The sequence below is a fragment of the Schistocerca gregaria genome, chromosome 2 (genome assembly GCF_023897955.1).
Source record: "Schistocerca gregaria isolate iqSchGreg1 chromosome 2, iqSchGreg1.2, whole genome shotgun sequence".
Taxonomy (NCBI): domain Eukaryota; kingdom Metazoa; phylum Arthropoda; class Insecta; order Orthoptera; family Acrididae; genus Schistocerca; species Schistocerca gregaria.
This window is the reverse complement of record NC_064921.1, coordinates 69,987,002-70,011,721: the sequence shown is the minus strand read 5'-3', so window position 1 is coordinate 70,011,721 and position 24,720 is coordinate 69,987,002. Positions and strand designations below refer to the sequence as shown.

Below are 24,720 nucleotides of genomic sequence, written 5' to 3'. Positions count from 1 at the left end.
ACTGTATTTCTGTAGAATGGACATTCGTCCCAGCAAGTGGGGAGAGCGCTGCAGACCTGTAAACGACGGAGCAAAGAAGAAGAAGAGGCCTCTAAAACGACTGCCTGTTTAACGTATATTGGTAATATTTCAGAGCAAATAGGCAGAATACTAAGAAAATATAAAGTGAAAGCGATCTTTCGCCCTCCTGCAAAAATTTCGTCGCTCTTGGGATCTGTCAAAGACGACCTAGAGCTGCGCAAGGCAGGTGTTTACAGGATTCCGTGTGAATGCGGCAGATCTTATATAGGGCAATCGACGCATACGGTGCAGGATCGCGTTGTAGAACATCAGCGGCGTTCTCGCCTTCTTTAGCCTTGAAAGTCTGCCATCGCCGAACACTGCATTTTCACTGGTCATGCCGTGAATTATAATGAGACATAAATTGTGGCCCGACGTTGCTACGTCGGTTAGCAATTGAATCCGGCATGGAATCCAATCGTCGAGAAACTTCGTGTCCTCCGTAGTCGGCGTAGTTCTGTGATGGACCCGCTGGAAGACAATCGAACTGCTATCGATGCTGTGAGTTTTCACCACGGAGGGCGCGCGGCGCCGCAGAATCGAACGCGCACAAGCAACGCACGCATAGCGCCAAGTGAATCCACCACGCATGTGCCGGAGGAGCCTTAAATACCAGAGCTCTGGGAGTTTTCGGCAGTATCACCTGAAGATGGCCAGAAGACTTTGCGTCAAAATATGGTGGCAGGAAGTTGCAAACATCCTAACTTCCTCATCATGCTCCGCACAGTAGGTGGAGAAAGAGGACACTTCCGTAATCCTTACAGCAGGCGATATCCTCAAAGTGCAGCTGCAGCATTATTGTTGCTTTGGTAATAGAGCTTCACTATTAATGCCCTGCTCCTTTTGTCCAAGTCTATGTTGACATGTCAACATGTGCACTGAGACTGGTCAGGTGTATGTGACTATGAATCACGATGACTGATCACAGCACCAGGTGGCCATAGTTGCAATTGGTCGATGGCGCTGTGACGCATCGAAATCATGCACCCCGTATTCTTGACATTAATGCTACCAAGTTTGGCACTCATACGGTTATTAGTTTTCGTGTTATAATGTGTTAATTTGGGAAAGTATAATTATAGCTGCCCGGTACGTTGGTTCGGGTGCTACGTTCACCATACAGAGGAAACTTCATGCACAGTGACTGGTGTTGGAGGTCCGCAAAGTCGGCAATTCAGTGGTTTCTACATATACTAAAGTTCCGTCAGAATAGTCCTCGGAAGACACAACGGGAATGGCCGACCGCCGTGTCTTCCTCAGCCTATAGGCATCACTGCATGCGGATACGGAAGAGCATGTGGTCAGCGCACTGCTCTCCCGGCCATTGTCAGTGACGATTTCTGTATATAGTTCTCTATATACGAGGGTCGTTCAATAAATAATGAGACATATTTCTTTTTAAAAGTCATTATTATATATAGACAAACGTCCTTCTTTGTGCCTCACATTTGATGTTTGTTCTGTGCGCCAGTGAAGTTCCGAACCGTTCTGGCAGATGGCAGAGCCGTAGTACAGCGTCAAAATGGCGTCTACATACGACCCGCGTTACAAGCAGCGTGCTATTATTGAATTCTTGCGTGCAGAAAAAAAAACCGTGGTGAACATCCACAAACGTTTTTGTACAGTGTATGGCGATGCTGCAGTTGCTAGGAATTCAGTTGGGAGATGGGTAAAGAAAGTTAAGCCTCAAGAAGTGTAGAAACGGAGCTCCATGATCGGCCACGCTAGGGACATTCTGTCACAGCCACTGCTCCAGACATGCTGAATCGTGCGGATGCAATTTTTCGTGCCGACCGGCGCATCACAACTCGACAATTGGCTCCACTGTTGTCGGTTGGCTTTGGAAGTACGTCTGCAATGATCGTGGCCCTTGGATATTCAAAGAGGTGCTCACAACGGGTTCCACAAATGTTCACAGCGGATCACAAGAGTCAAAGAAAGGCCATGTCATTCGAATTGTTGGAAGACCGACGGAGAGGCCTTTCTGTCACGAATAGTTAGGGGGGACGAAAGCTGGGTGCACCACTTTGCGTCGGAAACCAAAAGGCTGTCCATGGAGTGGCACACCCTCATTCACCATAAAAGGAAATATTCAAGACAACCTCCTCTGCCGGAAAAGTTATGGTGACAGTCTTCTGGGACTGTGAAGGGGTCATTCTCGTGGATGTGATGCGAAAGGGTCAACCATCAATTCATAGGCATACGTGAAGACTGTGAAGAACCGTTCCCGACGTGTCCGATCGGACAAGAATCCAGCAGAAATCTTGCACCAACACGATAATGGACGCCCCCCACACAAGTCTGAGAATGGGGTAACACATCGCCAAATTGGGTTGGACGTCACTGCCTCATCCACCCCACAGTCCAGACATGGCACCCTCCGGCTTACATCTATTTGGGTCGCTGAAAGATTCTCTATGGGGTACACGGTTGATGACGAGAGTGTCAGTCGCACAGTGAAAATAAGGCTACTGTACAGGATAAGAGCTTTTACCAGCAGGGAATACGTGCTGTATCACGTTAGCGTACGTTCATAGGACGTGATGGAGACTACGTAGAAAAATACGACATGGACAAGACATTTTCATATATGTTGTTGTTGTTGTGGTCTTCAGTCCTGAGACTGGTTTGATGCAGCTCTCCATGCTACTCTATCCTGTGCAAGCTTCTTCATCTTCCAGTAGCTACTAAAACCTACATCCTTCTGAATCTGCTTACTGTATTCATCTCTTGGTCTACCTCTACGACTTTTAACCTCCACGCTGCCCTCCAATGCTAAATTTGTGATCCCTTGATGTCTCAAAACATGTCCTACCAACCGGTCCCTTCTCCTAGTCAAGTTGTGCTACAAACTCCTCTTCTCCCCAATTCTATTCAATAGCTCCTCATTAGTTATGTGATCTACCCATCTAACTTCCTCATTCTTCTGTAGCACCACATTTCGAAAGCTTCTATTCTCTTCTTGTCCGAACTATTTATCGCCCATGTTTCACTTCCATACATGGCTACACTCCATGCAAAAACTTTCAGAAACGACTTCCTGACACTTAAGTCAATACTCGATGTTAACAAATTTCTCTTCTTCAGAAACACTTTCCTTACCATTGCCAGTCTATATTTTATATCCTCTCTACTTCGACAATTTTCATGTATATTGTCACCAAATCCTGACTCAGCGCCATAGAGAACCATCACTTCTAAAGAATATGAGAATAAGTGGAAGTGATATGTGTCACAGAAGCTGATTCTGTGGTCAACAGTGCAGCAATAGGAAAGTGAACAAGCTGCTCACCACAGACTAGGTACACGGTTGTTAACAATAAATATGTTCTGAGAAAGAAATGTGGGGCATTACTTATTAAACGACCCTCGTATCTGGAATGTACGCTTCTTATTGTGATTGGAAATAGTCATATGAAGAAATTTAATTCCCCCTGTTGTCTGATGTTCGTCCGTGAAGCTGATCTTTGGTTGCATTTTATCTACTTCACTTTATAGAATGTTAAGTTCTCCTTTTGGACCACCGGACTCTGCTGAACAAGCAGTGGAGAGCGCTTCGTATCGCAAACCCACACACACTTGCTGACGGCCGGCTGATTCCCGTGGACAAAGGCGGCAGGCGTGTCCTGGGGTAGCTGAGGTGAGGCCCGGCCCGTTTGTTTGCTCGAGTTTCCCGCCGCTTCCTGTGGCGTGGGCGCCGACGCGAGAGCAGCTCCTCGCCCTCGGTGCGTGGCTCCTTTGTCCGCACGCACAGTAACAGAATATGTCGCCTCCCTGCGGTGCGCGCATCCACCGCCTTTTTCGTCTCTACTTCCACAGTCCGCCGCGGTAACCGGCCGGTGGCCCGTGACCAGATAACGCGCAGCGCCTTCACCCCGCACAGTCTTTGTTGTCCGTCGAGTGCTAAACCTGGGAGGAACCGTCTAGACTCAATACAGCAAAGGGCTCATTATGTAGATACGGGACCGCCAGAGATAAGCAGTGCTGCAATGATGACTGCGACTCAGAATGTTTATAAACAAGTGCGCTTACAAAACTGCGAGATAATACGAAGGCAGATTATAAAAGTGATAAGATTTGAGGAGATAAGACAGCAACACTGTTCAGATGAGAGAAGAGGAGTAACGTTGCTGACACGCACCTCAGTGACATCAGTGGCATGCGCTTTCGCAACTGTTGAACCTACTCCGTTGTCCATTTGAGTAGCAACTGCTGGAAGATTAACAAGTAATGAAACTTTACATATTGTGAGCATATAGCATAAATTTTGAGAGGCATGAAAGGGCAGCAGAGGTTGAGAAGGCAGTGAGACGGGGTTGTAGCCTATACCCTATGTTATTCAATCTGTACATTCAGTAAGACATAAGGGAAGTGAAACAAAATTCGAGTAGGAATTAAGGTTCAGATTCAAATGGTTCAAATGTCTCTGAGCACTATGGGACTTAACATCTGTGGTCATCAGTCCCCTAGAACTTAGAACTACTTAACCCTAACTAACCCGAGGACATCACAGACATACATGCCCCATGCAGGATTCGAACCTGCGACCGTAGCATTCACGCGGTTCCAGACTGAAGCGCCTAGAACCGCACGGCCATACCGGCCGGCTAAGGTTCAGGAAGGAGAAATAAAAATTTTGAGGTTTGCCCACTACACCGTAATTAAATCAGAGACAGCAAAGGACTTGGAAGAGGTGTTGAACGGAATGCACAGCGTCTTGAAAGGGGGACATACGATGAGTATCAACAAAAACAAAATAAGGATAATGGAACTTAGTCGAATTAAAGTAGGTGATTCTGAACGGATTAGATTAGGAAACAAGACGCTTAAAGTAGTAGATGAGTTTCGTTATTTGAGCAGCAAAATGACTTACGACGGCCAAATTAGAGATGTATAAAATGGAAACTGCCAGTGGCAAGAAAAGCGTTTCTGGAGAAAAGAAATTTGTTAAAATCGAATATAGATTTAAATTTTAGGAAGACAATTCTGAAGACATTTTTCTGTAGCGTAGACAAGAATGGAATTGGGACATTGGCGATAAACAGTTTAGACAAGAACAGAATAGAAGCGTTTCAAATATGGTGCTACAGAATAATGATGAAGATTAGTTAGGTAGATCGCGAAATTAATGAGGAAGTGCTGCATATAATTGGGGAGAAAAGACATTTGTGGTGCAATAGTACTAAGTGGGTAGGGCACATTCTGACACGTCAAGGGATCGCCACTTTAGTATTGGTGGGAAGTGAAAATCGTAGAAGAAAACTAAGAGATGAATACAGTAAGCGGATTCAGAAGAACGTACAGAGGATAGGCAAAATAATGAACAGTGGTAGTAATGGGATGGTTGTGTCTGATGGTCAACAACACAGGTAAGACACGTGTCGCTGTGGACTTCGCGTGTTCAGTATGGACAAGGTATCAGTGCACGTTGTTTACGAGTAGTGAACACTTCGTTTTGGGTTTCAGAGGACGAATTCGACGTGCAGTGAAAGACCTAACAGAATGCCAGAGAGCGCAGATTGTGGAGGCCCGATTATCTGGAGCATCAGTAACCAAGACAACGAACTGACTGGATGTTTCAAGAGCAACTGTTTCAACAGTCATGACAGCCTACACAAAACATGGAAAGACATCATCGTGAGTTTTTGAATTGACTTATTGCAACTTACTGTTCCATGGACTTTCGTCCCGGGACGTCGTTCCAGAGGTGAGAAATTGAAGTCTCTTTTTTACCACTCAGTGTAATATTTCTGGTTTCTTGCCTGAATATTGTACAATGTAGGGTTTGACAAAAAGAATCACTGAATTATTCGTTGACGCTACAGCATTTAAGCTTCACTTTCACATGGAAATAATTGTTCCAGCTGGTCCCAAAAATTAACAATGGTGTATTTGTCAGAAAATGACAAAATAACGCAAATCTCTGCAGATGTTTGTGCTGTAAATCCCCGCAGCTCTAGCAGTGAGACAACAATTTTTCATTGATAATCCCCAGAAAAGGTGACATTCAATATGCAATGTGTGAGATTATCTCAACTCAAGATATAATCCACCGTTTAAAATAAAGATTTAAGGGGGACTTTCTGGCAAAGCGTAGAAATCTGTGTTTGTTATGTTGACATCCACTGAAGAAAGCACGGAAGAAGAATACTTGGGAGAAAAGAGCATTCTATTGAGAAGGAAAGACAACCCAAAGAAACAAGAGAGCGCACTATAGAAAAAAGACGACGGAAGCTAGATTTGATTACAGAATCCCAGAAAAAAGAAAGAAAACAGATCAAACGGCCAGTTGATTGTTCTTCAGAGTCAGATTCAGACTTGTCACATCGTGACAGTAGCTTAGATATTAACATGAACTTGCTAAGTTTCCGAAGAAGGAGATGAAGAGCCTGGGATTTCAAGGCACAATCAGAGGACATAAAAAAGTACACAATTTACTTGGTATCTAGGTAGCTTATCCTTAGTAACTGAACTCTTTCACGTTACCCTTGTAAGCATCATTTCGTGCAGAAGAATGTACTATTTTTTACATGCACTTTTAACTATTATCCTCAAATTTACGTGACACTTCAGTTGAAAATTGGGTTAGATAATTTTGTTTCAATACAGCAACATTACAGTGGGTTATTTCAACTGTTATTACTACTCAGTCATTCATTTTTGACCATGTTTATCTCAAATGAGGCATAAACTCGCACTGTAGGACTTTAACCAGTTTTAGCTAAATTGTAGATTCTCTGTAATTAGTAATCAGACAGAGCTGTAATTTGGAATTTTTATCGATAACATACCAGCTTATGAGTTCAATTTAAGGTCGTGGGAAAATATGCACCTTATTTCCCACAATATAAGAAAAAGTGAAAATTTCAAGGCTGTTACCCCACCTATCCCATCGTCTGTAATGTCCTAGTTGTCGACGCCAAGATGAACCCCAAAGTGAAACTGTAACTGGTGTGTGAAATCGTTACTGAGTGATGCAACCAGTGACACTGTAACAAGGAACCCTCCAGGTGATAGCACAGGCTGCCGCTCCGTCCAGATTCCCAGAACAGGCCCGCCGATTAGCATTCAGCCCGGACCACTGGTCTTCCGGAGGACCGCAGGCCCAGGTCGCAATGATAAGCTGCGGCTCGTCGCCGTCAGGGCGCCAATTCAGCCGATCTGCCGGTATTCGAGGGGCCTGACCCTCCCCAAGTGGTTCTCCGTAACGGCCGCTACCGCTGCGTCATCCGGCCGCACACACCGCCGATTGCTGGAGGTCAAGGCGGGGTCCGCCCTCAGGACCAATGCTGCCGGCCTTGTGGCTCCCTAATATCTTCTCGTCGTAGGCAATGACACTATATCCATTATTCTGGCAATTTCTGTGTTGCAGGAGTACCACACGTCCTCGCTACTGATTTCAAAGAAAGGCGTTTATCGAGTTTAGTGCCTCGTCGACGTTTACACCAACAGAATAAAGCACAAACTTATTAGGAGAAAGGTGGGGAAGAAAATGTAATTGGTTTAACTACACCAGAAGCGCCTTGTACAAATGAGTCTTGGTAGTAAATTGATCCAGATTTTGTGTCGTGGTGGAATGTTATATCCAGTGAACCACCCTGTTAGACTATTTCTGCAGAGACGACAAACTGTGTTGTCGACACCAAAGGCTATCATGGTACGGAGGGATGCTAACGAGCTGTTTCTGATGGTGGTAGCATCGTAGCTGAAGGAATGTTTACCAAAATTTGTTGATTTTCGGAAAAGTTCTGGGCGAATGCTGTACAGTTTTCCAGAAGTTTCTGGATGTTTCTGAGAGTCAGTGTGTGCCCCAAGACGTCAGTGAAATCTACTGCGGGAAGTGAATGTCGCATCTCCCTGCCTTCATGATCTACATCTACACCCACATCCATACTCAGCAAGCCGTCCAGGGTGGCCGAGCGGTTCTAGGCGCTACAGTCTTGAACCGCGCGACCACTACGGTCGAAGGTTCGAATCCTGCCTCGGGCATGAATATGTGTGATGTCCTTAGGTTAGTTAGGTTTAAGTAGTTCTAAGTTCTAGCGGACTGATGATCTCAGAAGTTAAGTCCCACAGTGCTCAGAGCCATTTGAACCATACTCAGCAACCCCGCTAATGCAGCGTCCTACGTACCCGTTAGAAGCGACCGACAGCGAGCGTCGTCTGGATATACGACACTGGCAGCATAAGGCGATATGCTCGGGTGCCCTGTGTGCGTGTGACGACCTCCCGCTACAAGATGGCTACTAGAGCCGAACAGCTGTTCCTATAAAAAGGCGCCCTGAAGCCGTGGAAAATTGCAGTTGGAGAGTAAGGCAACAAATTTAGCTTTACATAGGCAATAAAAAGAGCACTGTGTATGAAATTTACGAAAGGAGGAATCTACTTGAAGGGTTTCGTAACTTAAATACCAACTACGAAGATCACCAGAAAATTTCATCAGATATACGTGGATGATCAGAGAGACTTTCCATTGTGTCATCAGCAAATTAAAGACATACGTTTCTTACATGCACGAGAACTGTAAAGGGCCAATAAGTGTGGAAGAATGACTGACTACTGTAAATCAGGAAGAATGGGTGATAATCAGTAAGTTGTGTCTGTGCTGTAACGGTAGCTTTCTAGGCTCGTAATTACGGGTTTGACTCGGTTGCAGTCCTCTTACCAATTCTGAGCACTGTTTTATCTATATATACCGCGTCTCAATGTCTATTTTTAAGGTCTTGTCAAACTGCTTGACCTTTTAAGTGCATGCACACTTATCCCAAAATAAAACACATTAAATTCAAAATGAAACACATTGCACAACCATGAATTTTACTGATATTTCTTTTTGGAAACGTCATTCATCTGACATTAATGTTAAGGCCAAGAGTTTCAATTAATCTAAATAGTCGGCATGAGTAAAGTAGTGAAGATTTTTGAAAAGAAAGTCAAAAGTTTTGTGAAATTTGAAGGCACATCAAATATTTCTCTGGTCTATTTTATTTCTTTTGGACAATTTATCGTACAAAATGTTTGATCAATTTCTTTCATTTATTTTCTTTTTTATTCAGAAAGCCTGATCTTATTGATACCTTTTTTGCCTTCCTACCTTCTTCTCCTCTCGAATTTCCTAAATTTAATACTTGATTTGAAGAAATCCTTTTTGACAGTTAAATATCACACCAGTGTATCTGTTTAAGCGTAAGATAGCTAGGCCTTGAAGAGATGAATTTTTTTGATTATTCATTTCCATAGCTAGCACCTGCTGTTCGTGAAATATTTCAATTTTCCTCAAATCGGTAATTAAGTTTTTCTTATTTACTCTGAGTACTTTCAAGTAATTAAATACTTCGTTGCAACACTGGACATTACCCTGGTCCCTTTGATACCCCAGTTGCCCATTTCTCACTCTTTGTTTGGCTATGAAAACTAGGACAAAACAGCATTGTATAATTTATAGGGATTCTTTTTTCCGCTCTGCTCAAACATTCGACCAAAACGTTTAGTGTGTTAATCACACGAGAAAACACGTCGCTTTTGCGTGGCGTCACGATATCTTGAACCGTTTATGAGATATGACTGTTTCTACTACTACTTGATTCCTGATGGGTAAGAAAGGATTTCGACGCGCCGCAAGCGACCTGTCCCCTGATATAACAACCAGTATGTCGAGAATGAAAAGACCTCACTCCGCTCTCAACTTTAAATATAGTTTCGGTATACATACATTTCATATTCAATAATGTATAGCCTACGTAATGCGATTTTATCTCTGCAAACTCTTAGAAACTTCGTGCAGTCATTTGCTTAGTTTCGTGCAGCACTGTAGATATGACGAATGACGAAAATAAATTCAGACTTTGATCGAGAAGATATCGAGCTGTAAGATGCGGAAGAATAAAATTTTTTCACCGAACAGTTTCCTTAAAATCGGACGATGGGTATTTCGTAGCAGCCGGCACGTCTGTCACAGTGCTTTGCCGAGAAGACTCGTAGCTGCCGCTCTCACTGTTGCGTCGGCTGCAACCACAAGATTCAACCACGTTTGAATTCAAACGTCGCAAGATGCAGCAGAGGACAGGCAGCGCCACAGACGTCGCTCTCGTAGGACACTTCCGTAACTATACCTGCGGTTGTGTTTTTTCGTCTGACGCTGTCTTGCGCTCTTCTGACGCTTACGCAGGACGCGGCCTATAGGTCTGTGGCGGGCGGTTTATTACTGTCACTCTTCATCACTGCCCCCCCCCCCTCCCTAATCTCCCCCTCCACTCCCGCCCTACCGGCTGCACCAGTCGCGGGTGACACGGGAGGATGGTTGGCAAACCTCTGTGTGAGCTCGAATCTTTTTAATTTTACCCTTCATAGATTTTACAAAAGATGTACGTAGGGGAAAGCAAATATATTGGTTGAGTCGACGAGGGAATAACAACGACGAAATTTTAACAGTATACCACATCGTGATGCATAACCCCGCTCTTACACCGTCTGCCACTGAAGTTGGACTACCATGTCCATTGTGCTCTAAGGCTACTAAACGAACGTATGTCGCCTCTATAAATTCTTTCTCGCACGTGTCCCAAGTTGACAAGCAATATTCAGGTATTGATCAAATGAGGGTTTTATAAGCTGCCGAGGATTCTTCCCGTGAATCTCAGCCAGGCATCTGCATTATCTGCCGTTCCACTCTGAATAGCTCCTTATGCATACTCACACGTATTTAACGGATGTGACTCCTTGCAGTGCTTCTTAGACAATCGATTAATCATTCAACACTGGACAGTTCCCCCTATTCAAATGGTTCAAATGGCTCTGAGCACTATGGGACTCAACTGCTGTGGTCATTAGTCCCCTAGAACTTAGAACTACTTAAACCTAACTAACCTAAGGACATCACACACATCCATGCCCGAGGCAGGATTCGAACCTGCGACCGTAGCAGTCGCACGGTTCCGGACTGCGCGCCTAGAAGCGCGAGAGCACCGCAGCCGGCTTTCCCCCTATTCACGCGCAATAAGTTACATTTATTAATGTCGAGGATCAACCGCCAGCACCTGCACCAACTGTCGATCCTGTGCCGTTCTTCCTGTATTTCGCCTCAATTTTCTACCGTTGTCGCTTCTCTCGATCACGCACCCTCAAACATTTGCGAGCGTCAGAGCACGGAATTCACGGTATGAGCGGCGCGAGAGCGATTTAGTTAAGGAGACGCGTATAGCCCGTCGTGAATGTGTGCTCGGAACAGTTACGCTTCTAAAACTGTCCCGATAAGGGTCACCAACGCTTTTTTGTCCCAGAGTAAGGAGGTTAAAATAGTCACTAGTTCTCCACCAAAATATTTTATTCTCTCGTTGCAAAAGCTTGCTAACACTTAAATTTTTATAAAGTGTTAACGAAATCACTTTTTCAGAAATGTTGAAACTACTATTGCCAGTCAGAATTTTACGCTCACACTGTACGAGCCATTGCCAGTTACTTTTCAGCACCAACTAATATGATACTTCCACTACCTTCGTTTCATTTTTGTTGAAACTTATCGTGTAAACTCTATTTAAGATACCTAACCATTCTGTCCCACTGATTTATAATTCATCTTCTTCAAAAAAAAAAAAAAAAAAAAAAAAATGGTTCAAATGGCTCTGAGCACTATGCGACTTAACTTCTGAGATCATCAGTCGCCTAGAACTTAGAACTAAATAAACCTAACTAACGTAAGGACATCACACACATCCATGCCCAAGGCAGTATTGGAACCTGCGACCGTAGCGGTCGCTCGGCTCCAGAGTGTAGCGCCTAGAACCGCACGGCCACTCCGTCTTGCAATTCTCCTTCCAAATTGCTCCTTTATTTCCTTCACAGCTTGTTCGAGGCACAAACTGAGTAACGTCAGAGACAGGCTGCAGCCTCATCTCATTCCTTTATCAATTACTACTCTTCTTTTAAGTCCTGTCGTCTAGTTTCCGTACAAGTTGTAAATGCCCTTTCGGTCCGCTTATGTTACCAATGCTACCTTCCAATTTCAGAGAGAATATTCCACTGAACACAAATACATTCCGCAACAGAATGCGACAATTGGGACGTTTCACTTGCTGCGGTGGTGGTTTACTGATGAAATAAACGAACTGGTACTCTCTTACAGCGATATACAACACTCAGCATGACAAAAGTAATGCTTCATCTATGTTCAGGAGAATGAATGCAGAACGTTCTTAGAGTCCTCACTGAGAACCAGATCTTTAATCATGGTCTGTGATTTTATCTTCGTATAACCATTCGTTAATCTCTTCCTCCGAAAAATCTTTAACTATAGCCGGAGAGTTGAAAATACGTGTGAATATGCACGATCCACTTGTTTGTTCAATATCCTCCGTTAGCTCAGTTTCCCCTGGATCTCGTAAAATAGAGTAACATTTCTGAATATACCTTACGAAAACGTTCTTCAAACGATTCTTCCTTTAGACCTGCTGCAATCCTGTTGATTGACTGGAAGTTGCTATCTCAACTTATGTAATTTTTTCACTTCAAGTTCTTCCGGTCGACAGAAGACAGATTTTGCCCTATTACGGGATGTCATTACAATATGAGAGGCTTTCCCCGTATGCGTTATATCACAGTAGTACTATTTTGAACGCACGGGGTTAAATACGTACTTCACACGTTTTTAAAGGATAATATACTTTAATAGCTCAGCAGATGATCAAAATTACAGGGAAATATCCTCTCCGCTGCATACTGTCACTTACCGACTACATTATTTATACATCTTCACTGATTTGAGAATAGCTAGGTGACTCGAGGTATTCGACAAGTACAGGGGCGAAATCAATATCGAACGTTGTAACAGGCCGGCAGTGATTTCTTACCATTCAAAAAACGATTGTCTGAAACGGGAGAAAGTAATGCAAGCGAAGACGAATTAATACGTTTAAGAAAATAAATAGTGAAGGCACGGAGAATCAAGTAGATATTTCTTTTAGGTATTTTATTCAGTCTGTGCACAGATCAAGCTATAAAGGAAATCAGGGAAAAATGCGGACAGGAAACTAAACTTATGGAGAAGAAATAAAAACGTCGAGGCTTGCCGATGACGTTGTAATTCTACATCTACTACTTTAAATGTTTCATTTCATAATCTAATTCCCTCAGCATCATCTGATTTAATTCGACTACATTCCATTGTCCTCGTTTTGCTTTTGATGATTTTCATCTTATATCCTCCTTTCAAGACACTATCCAGGTCCTATGCTGTCTCTGACCGTATTACAATGTCATCGGTAAACTTCGAAGTTTTTATTTCTTTTACATAGGTTTTAATTCCTACTCCAAATTTTTCTTTTGTTTCCCTTACTGCTTGCTCAATATACAGATTGAATAACACTGGGGAGAGGGTACAACCCTGTCTCACTTCCTTCTTAAGCATTACTTCCTTTCACACCCATCGACACATAACTACCATCTGGTTTTTGCACAAATTGTAAATAGCCTTTCACTCTCTGTATTTTACCCCTGCCACCAACAGAATTCGAAAAAGAGTATTCAAGTCAACATTGTCAAAAGCTTTTTTTTAAGTCTACAAATGCCTTTCCTTAATCTATCTCCTAAGGTAAGTCGTAAGGTCTGTATTGCCTCGCGTGTTCCAACATTTCTACGAAATCCAAACTGACCTTCCGCGAGGTCGGTTTCAACCAGTTTTTCCATTCGTCTGGAAATAATTCGTGTTGGTATTTTGCAGCCGTGATTTATCAAACTGATAGTTCGGTAATTTGCACATCTGTTAACACACGCTTTCTTTGGGAAAAAAGGCAGCAAATGTTAAGACTATCTGATGGGCAGGTCGAATAACTAATGAGAAGGGACTCAATATAAATGGAGAAAAACTAAATTTGTGGTACAACTTAACTAAAAGAAGAGTTCGGTTGAGAGGATACATCTCATTCATCAGGAAAACATCAGTTTGGTGATGGCTGGAAGTGGGGAGTAAAAATTGTAGACCAAGACCTATGAATGAATACAATAAGCAGATTCAAATGGATGTAAGTTGCAGCAATTGCAGTAGACACGAAGAGACTTGTACGTAATAGATTAGTCTGGAGGGCTGCATTAAAAACAGTCTTCGGTATGAGGACAACAGCAACAACAATTCAGATCTATGAGTTGCTTCATACACGTTTCTGGTTTCTGTTAGGTGGGAATTAAGTAAAGTAGTTAGTTATTTCGAGATTCTACCTTCCATCCTGCAGCGAAGTTTACTTCTTGGCAAACTAAAGCTACGATCTAGACAGGAATGCCTATCTCTATCTTTACGTTTCGGGCTGCAACGATCTTATCGGTTGAGCTATCCACACACATATCGCAATCGTTCTCTAAGTTTCACGGCCTGCACCTTCTTTTCAAAACGAATCTTTTGTCTGCTGCGTTCGACTCTCGCTTTGATACCAATTGTAGTTTCAGCCTTTTAAATTGACTTAATGACGTAGAGAAGAGTGTTATACTGAAGACTGATAAAAATTAAGTTAGCATATGACGTTGGAGGTGAAGATGTACTAAAAAATTTGACAAGGAAATGAATCTATGGAAGACACCTAACATATGGAGCTTCTATGAAGGTCCGACGCACAGTCTGTTTCTCTACTGAAAAAAAAAGCATCTCGAAGGAATTTTCCGAATGGGATGGAAATCGGTAAGTGTGATGTACGTGTACACACAAACAAATGATTACAATTTCAGACATATTAAGTGATTTATTCCAGAGAAAGTGCTTCGCACGTTGAGCGAGTCAATAATGCGTTGGTCCACCTCTGGCCATTAAGCCAGAAGTTATTCGTCTTGGCATTGGTTGACAGAATTGTTGGATGACATCCTGAAGGTTGTCGTGCCAATTTGTGTCCAATGGGCGTGTCAGGCGTTGAGAATCCAGAGATAGTTGAAGGGCCGTCTCAATTCGGGAGAGATCCGACGACCTTTCTGGCCAAGGTAGGGTTTGGCAAGCACAAAAACAAGCAGTAGAAACTGTCGACGTGAGCGGAAGGGTATTATCTAGTTGAAATCTAGGTCCAGGACGGGTTGCCAGGAAGGGCCACAAAAGGGGGTGTGGAATATCGTCCATGTCGCACTGTGCTGAAAGGGTGCTGCGGATGCAAAGCAATGGCGTGCGGCTATGAAATGAAGTGACACCCCAGGCCATCACTCCACGTTTCTGAGCCGCATGGCCGGCGACAGTCATACTGGTATCGCACCATTGCCCACGGCTTTTCAGGACAAATCTTTACTGGTCATCGGGGCTCAGTTCGAAACGGCACTAACCACTGAAGACAGTTCTCCTCCACTCAATGAGATTTCAGTCCGAAGAGTCTGCCGTGACAGTGAATATCATCTGGCCTGCAATCTCATATTCCCATATACGAATTGCCGATATGTTATACATAGAAGCATGACAGAAAACATCCAAGGTAATGGGAAGAAACGACAAGACACGAAGGCAACAGGTACGCAACGATGCACTCGTCAGTACCCTATCCACGAATTCTCATACGGTTTCAGTGCCTAAGCACCTCGGCTTTCTAATAGCCACTCCAAAATTTAACCATGAATGTTTTCGTAACTTCGCCACAGGTTGCACATCGTTGAAACATCTTTCTGTTCCTGAGGAGAAGAAGAGGACGCAGACCAACTTTTTCTTGGGTGACCAAGACTAGATGGAACTACTAAAATCATGTTTCAAGAACGTTTGATGGTTGGTCGCCTGTTAGTAACCTGCATGTCGGCCCTTTTAGCAACAAAGGATCACAGACATTTCCACGCAATGTACAAATTCATTGTTGACGCAGTTATCCGCATCCACGAACAACGTATAGCTGACTGTAGACTGCACAAAAGTGTTCTATAATATTTGATTTTGTAATACCTGTATATTTCACGAAAGTATGAGCCGGCTGTATTGTCAAGCGAAAGGGTAGTAAAACCAGTTTTAAAAATATCACAAGGAAAACACCTGGCGATAACGTTCTTAGAAACAGTTTGGTTCTTCGCTGTGATTTATCTATCCAGTAGCGCAGCAGTACTCTTAGTTTTTGAGCAGGCAGGATTAGGCAGGCGTATGACCTACTGAGAGGGATGCGTGCGGGCGTGCCGCAGGAAGTGTGGCTACAGCAGGAGCGTGAGCACGACGCGTGCGCCAGTGCGGGCTGTGGTCGTCCTTGGTGGAGGCTCCCTAGAAGGAAGGTCCGTCTGCACGCGGGACGCATCCTTCCGGCACGCTCCGGGAGGACGGTGTGTCCTGCATCCTCTGGCCAGAGCTGTATGTCCACTTCAACCAAATGTGTTCCTAGGAGAGCGCCAGAGCAATCCCTTGCAGAGTTTCTTGGGCATGTATGCCTTCTAGTATCGCCGAATCTTGTATACAAGAGGCGCACGAGCTCTAAAGAGAAGCTCAGAATTACTCAGAGACGTGGGATGATATTTATCTCATCACCTAACTGCTGTCGTTCAATACAATGTCCATTGTGACATGGAATTTGTTGTGTAATACTATGCACAATGGTAAGGAGAGGTGCAGCAGCTGTCGTCGTAGGAAAGCTGGACAGGAGCAGAAATGACTAGCGAACAACTTAACAGAGCAAACAGAAAATTTACTTAATTTGTATATCTGCAAGTGTATGAAGACTCATTACAAATATTAGAGCAAGAAATAGAGTCTAGCTTACACAATAGCAACAAGTATGAGACTCTCCAAACTAAAGCATGAAAGATAGAGACGGCGCTGCGATTGGGCGGTGTCTGCGTAGCAGTCTCCAAGCTCCAGTGACCTTTATGGCTGCTGGCGGACATCCTGTGTTGCGGTGGCAAAGGATGCTCGTGGTTCGAAGCCACAGATGGTGTGGGGCAGCAGCCGTGCACCATTGGGTCCGTCAGGTACCACACGTCTGCTATCGATAATTGACAGAAACTTACAACTCCGTTGTCATCTTTGACGCCCAGGGAGGGGGGGTGGGGGGGGGGGGTGGAGTCTGGAATCGATATGTGAGTTTCATTCTTCAGCGCAAGATCCTTGCAAAGCAATGTACATTAAAGGGCACTGAGAAGCTGTGACTATGTGAAAAGTAGCAAGAACCGAGAGACCACTCAGAAAAGAGGAACTGGAAGGCTGCCTGTGAGAAGAACTAATAAAAGCAAGGGATTTATTACTTTCTATCATCATTGTGGACGAGATAATGGCAGGAATAGTAGCACCAACTGGCGATGAAAATATGAAAACAGTGGTGTTTGTAGATGACCAAATGTATTTGTTAAGGCGTATGCGATACTACAAATTGAAGTTTAACTGCGAAGAAGTGTGTAGTGACGGTGACAAGGAAGAATAAGATGAGAGCAGAACGGATATGAGTAGTGAAGGACACGTGCTAAAGATTCTAAGTCTCAAGTAGCCAAGAAGCGTGACTGAAGACAATAGGACCAGTGATAAGGGCATTAGTGAAAGGTGAAAGTAACCAAATGGATTCTTGGAGAGTGTAAGAAGCCTAGTCGGGGCAAGGATGTACCACCAAAAAGCAAACAAATGCTATACCGAGCATATTTTACAACAGTACACAGGACCGCCAGACGAAATTTCAAAGACATAGGATAGAACCAACTAGAATAGATAGAGTAAGAAATAAGCTGGCGAGAGAAATGGCGAAAGAGAATACCATGTAAGAGATCATAGAAAATACGAGATTAAGCTGGTACACAATTTTTACAACAATGGGAGCTCGCAAGATTCTAAGACAGGATCATGAAATAGTAGTAGGAAGCAAAAGACCTAGAGGACGACTGAGTGACAGATGGACCGTGGGAGTGGAGGAATGTGTCAAGAAGAGAGGAGAACACTGGGTCAGAAGCGGGGGTAGAGGAGAGGAACAGATGAAGGGGCCTATGTTCTCAACAGACCCAGCCAGGAACTGGAAACTGGAGAAGATGACGATGATAATGTTAAATAAACTACGAGGAACAGTGAACTCCAGTCCACCTACCATGTACCTTCCGTAACCTTTTTTCTCATATTCCAAGACAACATATAAACTAAAGCTATTTGATCATGCAACGACTCTACATAATTAACAAACCGACGATAAATGATTAAAAACTAGAAAAAATGGCTATTACATATGAAAATAAAGATGTTCGAGGAATCTGAGGCAGAATAGCACCATTCGTTTACAAAACAAATAAAATATGCTGAGCTGAGGTCACTCAAGTTATAAGGTGTCAGGCATATCCAACACCTTCCATGAGAACCCTGACATGATAAGCAAATCCAGTAGTATGTCACATAGCTCCGAATAAATCATGACATTAAATTAACCAAAGTAATACGAGTAACGAGTGAGCAAATGGAATACCACAGACTAACACAAGAATGCCTAAATGCATGTCACACCTTCCCACTGTGAGACAGACGCAGTTCCGAGGGGAGAAACGAGAACAGGAGCCAAGAGCAGAACCGTGTTAAGTTAGAATGCCCTACGATAAGGGACAGACACCGACGTCACCAGCTAACCGTTAGGACCACCCCCCAGCCCATGTTAATAGATAGAGCCCTCCAGACGAACAGTATAGGTCTTACGATAGCACAAAAAGGGCCACACAACCCGCAAGTTTTAGCGTGAGACTTTTTCGCGTCTCTGTTACGTTGCAAACTTTAAAAACATTGCCCCGCAACGAAAAGTATAACGTTTCTCATCGGATAGACAGAATTTTTGTAGGTGGAGCTTAAGGTTAACATTGAGACTCTGATTGGTCAGATAAAAACACTGCCAGATAGTTTTTTAAACCAACTTCGGTAAATTGTAGTAAGGAGAAGTTAGGAGAGAGTTGCTTCCGAGACGGCGAGGTGAGCGGAGCTGTGCTGCCCACCACCCCCTGACGAACACCGACAAGGTAATGAACGCACGCGATTCTGCATAATAGTGCGTAAAGCTTCACTCAGAACTGCCGAAGTCTCATCTGTTACACCCCCTTTTTGTGTAATACTAGCGTCGATCGTCAATTAAAGCTCATGGTGTTCACATTTGCCACTTGAAGTAAAAATCTGAAACGCGATGATTTTTCTGTTATATAGTTATTGAGAAGCCACATGAGCCACTGTAATTTACGACAAATTAGATAAGTAATTAAAGATAATTGAAGGTCACTGTAGACCATGTTGATAGTTTTCTCTTTTGTGAAACTTAATTTAAACCTAGATTATAGATGCGATATGGCATAGGTCATCCTTCGATCCATTGTAGAACTTGGAAACCCACTCAGGGAATATTCGTTCACATTTTTGTTGAACGCAGTTGGTTTTTACCATACTGTATTGAAACATTTCCTTTTATCAATAGTGCAATTTATAAACAATGTTTTGTGAGTATAATAAAATTTCCAATGGTAAACTTAACTGCTTTTTCGACGTTATTTTACCAGCTAACTAAAAATAGGAAAGCCTTGAACCCCTTCCACTAAATTTAGTTAGTATTAAGATTTTTTTACAGGGAGTGCAGCGGATCTGACGCTGAAATCATTATGTATTTGGTTATATCATCGCTAGTCTCACTGAACTCTTCTGGATTCTACATGTCATGTGTGGTTTGGCGTTTCCTTACCAGCAACAGGTCCCAGGTTCAAACTAGTCAATTCCTTAAAAAACACGCTCAGAGCGTCGTTGCGCGAAAGTGGTAGGGAGTCACGATATAGAACAAAGAGACACCACGCAGAATGTTAGAAAGTGTATCCACCAGTGTGGCCGATTCTGATCAAGAGGGAGGGCAACCCTACTAAGAGTTGTACAAGCTGACAAAAGACAGAAAATTCGACTACAATATATTATTGCAATATTAACGCATAAGTGCTGAAAGTAGCATTTGTAGAACACTAGAAGCTATTTTAAGCATTTCATGTGGGGCTGTTATGTGTCTGCATCCGCAGCGATTTTTATTCAATGCCCATTAAAAGCGCTGTTAAATTGTAGCAATAATTTTATCTAACGATACCGCTCCTGAAACCAGACTGCAAACTTTGTCACAAGTTTTGTGCGCTTCCCCTTTCTTACTTTCTCCCTAATGGGGAGACTGCTAAATTACGACCATTTTTCACTGGAACAAAAGGAAGGGTGGAACAGTAGATATGAGTAATTCCCTAAAGTGATTAATGTCTGTTGACTTAGTTCCACGGCTTTGTCAGTCTTTGTTACAAGAATGAGAAAGGGAAAGTACTCATTAGTTTCAAAGTAGCGAGAGGAAAAGAACTGCAAAGCTACGCGTTTTAACACTCTTGTTACGTGGAATGTTCCACGTTGATCACACTGTGCTGCGAACAATGACTGTTTATACTGTATAAAGTGCGTCCGCTGCAGAATGAACGTCACAGATTAACAACGCGCCACTAAAGAGCAGCGGACCAGAACGGCAGACCATCAGAGTCATCCTGAGTCACCCGCAGGAGAAGGTGATCATCACATTAGACAACAGGTGAGAGAGACGGCGTATTATGTCTACAGGTACCGACTTCTCTGTCAGCTGACAGGAGGATTCCAACTGCTTACAGTGTATCTAATAAACGCACTGTTTTGTCTTTATTGCAATGTTTTTAGTCAATATTTGTTGAGTATAACGATGAAGTCCTGTGCAACATTTGGTTAGAGGGAGAAGTATGTACAAGAACGTAATATTTCATTCCGAAGGTAACACTTTATTCATAATACAAAAATTTTGCTCGTATACAGTACATGGGTAGATCACATAACTAATGAGGAAGTATTGAATTGGATTGGGGAGAAGAGAAGTTTGTCGCACAACTTGACCAGAAGAAGGGATCGGTTGGTAGGACATGTTCTGAGGCATCAAGGGATCAGAAATTTAGCATTGGAGGGCAGCGTGGAGGGTAAAAATCGTAGAGGGAGACCAAGAGATGAATACAGTAAGCAGATTCAGAAGGACGTAGGTTGCAGTAGGTACTGGGAGATGAAGAAGCTTGCACAGGATAGAGTAGCTTGGAGAGCTGCATCAAACCAGTCTCAGGACTGAAAACCACAACAACAACAACAACAACAACAGTACATTATAGGCTAAAGTTAAGGAAGGATATCGTTATTAAGCATATATGAATGGTCTTCTACTTAACATTCATCAGCGTAAAAAATCTACGAATTTATTGACAAACGTATTTATACAGGGTGTATAATAATGCAGGTGAACAAACTTATACACAGTTGGAAAAAAATCCAAATCGGACGAAAATTGTTAGATGCGGTGTACATCTGCAGACAAACAAATAATTACAATTTCGGAAAAAATTGATGATTTACTCAAGAGAAGGAGCTTCACCAATTGAGCAGGTCAATAACTTACTGGTCCACCTCTGGCCCTCATGGAATCGGTTATTTGGCTTCGCATTGATGGACAAAATTGTTGGATGTCCTCCTGAGGTACATCGTGCCATTCAGTCCATAGATCGCCAAAATCCCGGTCTGGTTGTAAGGCCCTGTCCACAGCACTCCAATTGGGGAGAAATCCGGCGGCCAGTTGGAAAGCTTTTGGCACGTCAGGAAGATATCCAATAACTCAATCAATCAATAAGAAGACGAATAATAGCGTGCGTAAGGGCCAGAGGTGGGCCAATGCGTTACTGTCTTGCGCAGTTTGAGGAGCTGTTTCTCTTGAGTTACTCATCCAGATTTTATGAAATTGAAATCATTTGTTTGTCTGTACATGTACATCTCATCTACCGATTTCCGATCCATTCGGATAATTCTTTCGTGGGGCGTCGTCTTTTTTTGTTTTCTTTTGTCTAAGAGCGCACTTTTCAGGTCGCTTTATTTATCAGCTTAGGTGATGTTAATGCCTTTGGACATGCTAAGTTCAGATATGTCAAAGGTTTCGGTGTAACACATAAGGTTTTTTGACAATGTAATTATAAAGTTCGAGAATATTCATACAAAACACGTATGGATTTTAAAAAAATATTAAAAAAACGACATAATAACGCACTTTCGTAACATTTTAATTAAATATAATGTTCTACAGGACTAATACAAAGGCATAAATCTGAGTCTCCTCTTTTCCCCTCAAATCTATGTTGCACTTTCATCTGTGCTCTGACTGAGGACATTCAGTGTGCAGCAGGAGTCAGATTTGAGGATGACATCCCATCGGTCCTGGCAACCCAGTTCTATTTGTTTAATGTCTTGATGAACCCTTTCTCTGTAATGCTCATTCAGAGAACCTATTTTTTTTAGAAAATAGTTGACACAGGACTTCAGAAGATGCACCTTTAAGCTGACTGAAGCATCCAGTACTTTCAAGCTATCCAACATGTTGTAACGTTTGTGGCTAAAGTAAGGCATGATGTTTATGTCTAACAAAGAATAATTATACCAAGGGGTGTCCTGACTGCGTATCTGATTACGTGTATCTGTATATTTACCTGACCCTGTTTTCTACAATCTGTCTGCTAGCTAGAGAGGAGTACAGTAAACCCAAACTAATTAAAACCTGTGCGCGATAATGGCAAATTAGATTTAAGTACATTCAAAACTACTCCATCTTACTGCGACCATGTAAATGAGAACAAATGCAAAAGACGTCCCTGTGCGAAAATCCATAAACCGTGTGAAATAAATTTCTTACCTCGAACTGGCGTCGCCTTGGGTAACGCGTTGTTCTTCTCTCTTCATTATTAAAGAAACCACAGCTGCAAAAGCCAAAATGCAGGATATTTGACTGAGACACATTTAAAATTTGTTTAAATAAAAACGACTTGCAATTTGGAGCCGGGACATGACTGGGGAGAATGGCTGTATTATCTTACTTGAAAATCTTACTATATTGTGAAACTGACTTGCAGTTGCTAAGCTATATAATAAAAATTACATTTACGTAAACAAATGATCTTTGCAAAAAAAAAAAAAAAAAAAAAAAAAAAACTTGGGGTTACATACAAAGTTGGTCTCATTCAAATTCGTTCAACAGCAAAAGCGCATAAATATAAGTGGCATTCAAATGAAACCCTGTCACTAGTGTAAAGTAAAGGTAACGATTTTGTTAACTCAAAACTGTAGTTATATACAGTACATATACTCAAAAATAGCCGCCAACACTGTTGGCACATTTATCCCATTGCGACACTAGCCGGTCGATTCCGGCCTTGAAAAAGCTAGTAGGTTGCTGTCGGATCCAGGCGTGGACTCAGTCACACACTTTGTCGTGGGCGAGGCCCACGATAATATCCAATAACCGATGGATCTCGTCCACGGTGATTCTGTGGCTGTCGGAGACTAAAGCATTCACTTCCGCAGCCATTTCCGGTGTGATGACGCGATGAGCCTGTCCAGGACGAGCATCGTCTTCCAGTGACCCGCACCCCTCAAGGAATTGTTTGCGCCATTCCACAACACTTGAACGACCCGGACTGTACTCACCGAACACAGCCTTCACCCGTACATACATTTCACGGTCTCCAACTCCCTACCCCGCCAAAAATCGAATCACTCCTCCTTGTTCCTGCTTACTCGCCTGCATGTTTGGTATTGGACGATAACTTGCGTGGCCACCTTCTCTTCAGTGTGAAACCACACTGGCGCTATGCAGCATCAAACGGTGCGCACGCGTCGGTCTCTCTACCAATAGATGGCGCCACCACACCAGCAGTTACGTGGTGCCACATTACGTGTAAGGCAAACGTAGAATCACTGATCAAGTTTCATTTGGACAAATATCATACCTGAATATTGATTACCTTATTGTAGATCGACGTAACAATATATAGAAAGGTTCTTCATCAAAATTTCGTAATAATATTTGTAGCATTTTCTTAATGAATTTTACTTCAAATCTTCCATAAATCATTTATACACAACACTGAAATTTTGACACTGAATATTTAATACTAAGCGACTGCCCACTCCGGAGCATCGCAAAGGACACTGCCAGAAACTGCCGCGCTAATACCGCTACTCTCGAGCACCAACTGCCTACAGCTGCACGACCTAACATAAGCTCTTCGTTGCACATACTCTATCTCAGCGATAGCTGCCTCGGAGCGTTCTTTCACACGTACATCTTTGTAATCGATATATCGCTTATGCTCTTGGACAATACATTAAAATTTACAATTTTCATTATATGTGCCTATTTCAACGTTTCCTACTATTCCTCCAATTTAAGGTCTTTGCTGTTGCCAAGAAGCTTGTTGACAACTTGTGTAAAGGATATCCAAGATGATCTACAAATTTCACTCATTCTGTCTTCTAATGTTTCGTCTTTCACTAGTTTCCAAATGTCATGACTGACGAAAACTCCCTTCTGTCGTCTTTGCTTCTGACAACCGCTGTAACTTACTTGCCAATTTGTCTGATAAGGGTTAATAAATTGTTTGAAATGCCAAGTGGAGTCAGAAGGCTTCATTTTTTGGTTTGAATAAAAAATTCCGTTTTCTCCGTCAACTTTCTGCCTTCTAATTGGCCAGTTTTTTTGAGACCTGTGCTTGCCTTTCGCACAGCTGTCCATTTGTACATGAACCAGGGGTCCGTCCTCACAACTTAAACAGACTCGACGTTGGGACTATGATTTGTCTTGCCCCCAGCCTTCACGCCAAAATGCGTAAAATACACTTCATTGACAAAGTCTGAATTATCCATTGTTGCCTTTTCACTGGAAGTTTACC

At 42.9% G+C, this 24,720-nt stretch overlaps 1 protein-coding gene and 1 long non-coding RNA gene across 2 annotated transcripts in view; both read right to left on the bottom strand.

Moving 5' to 3' along the window:
• LOC126336339 (uncharacterized) overlaps positions 1 to 24,720 on the bottom strand; it is a 398,976-nt gene that overhangs the window by 342,901 nt on the left and 31,355 nt on the right. The window lies entirely within an intron of this gene.
• LOC126336340 (uncharacterized) overlaps positions 1 to 24,720 on the bottom strand; it is a 279,998-nt gene that overhangs the window by 232,764 nt on the left and 22,514 nt on the right. Inside the window, exon 2 of the long non-coding RNA XR_007564948.1 lies at positions 22,686 to 22,749. This is a non-coding gene — a long non-coding RNA (uncharacterized LOC126336340). The remainder of the gene's footprint in view (positions 1 to 22,685; positions 22,750 to 24,720) is intronic.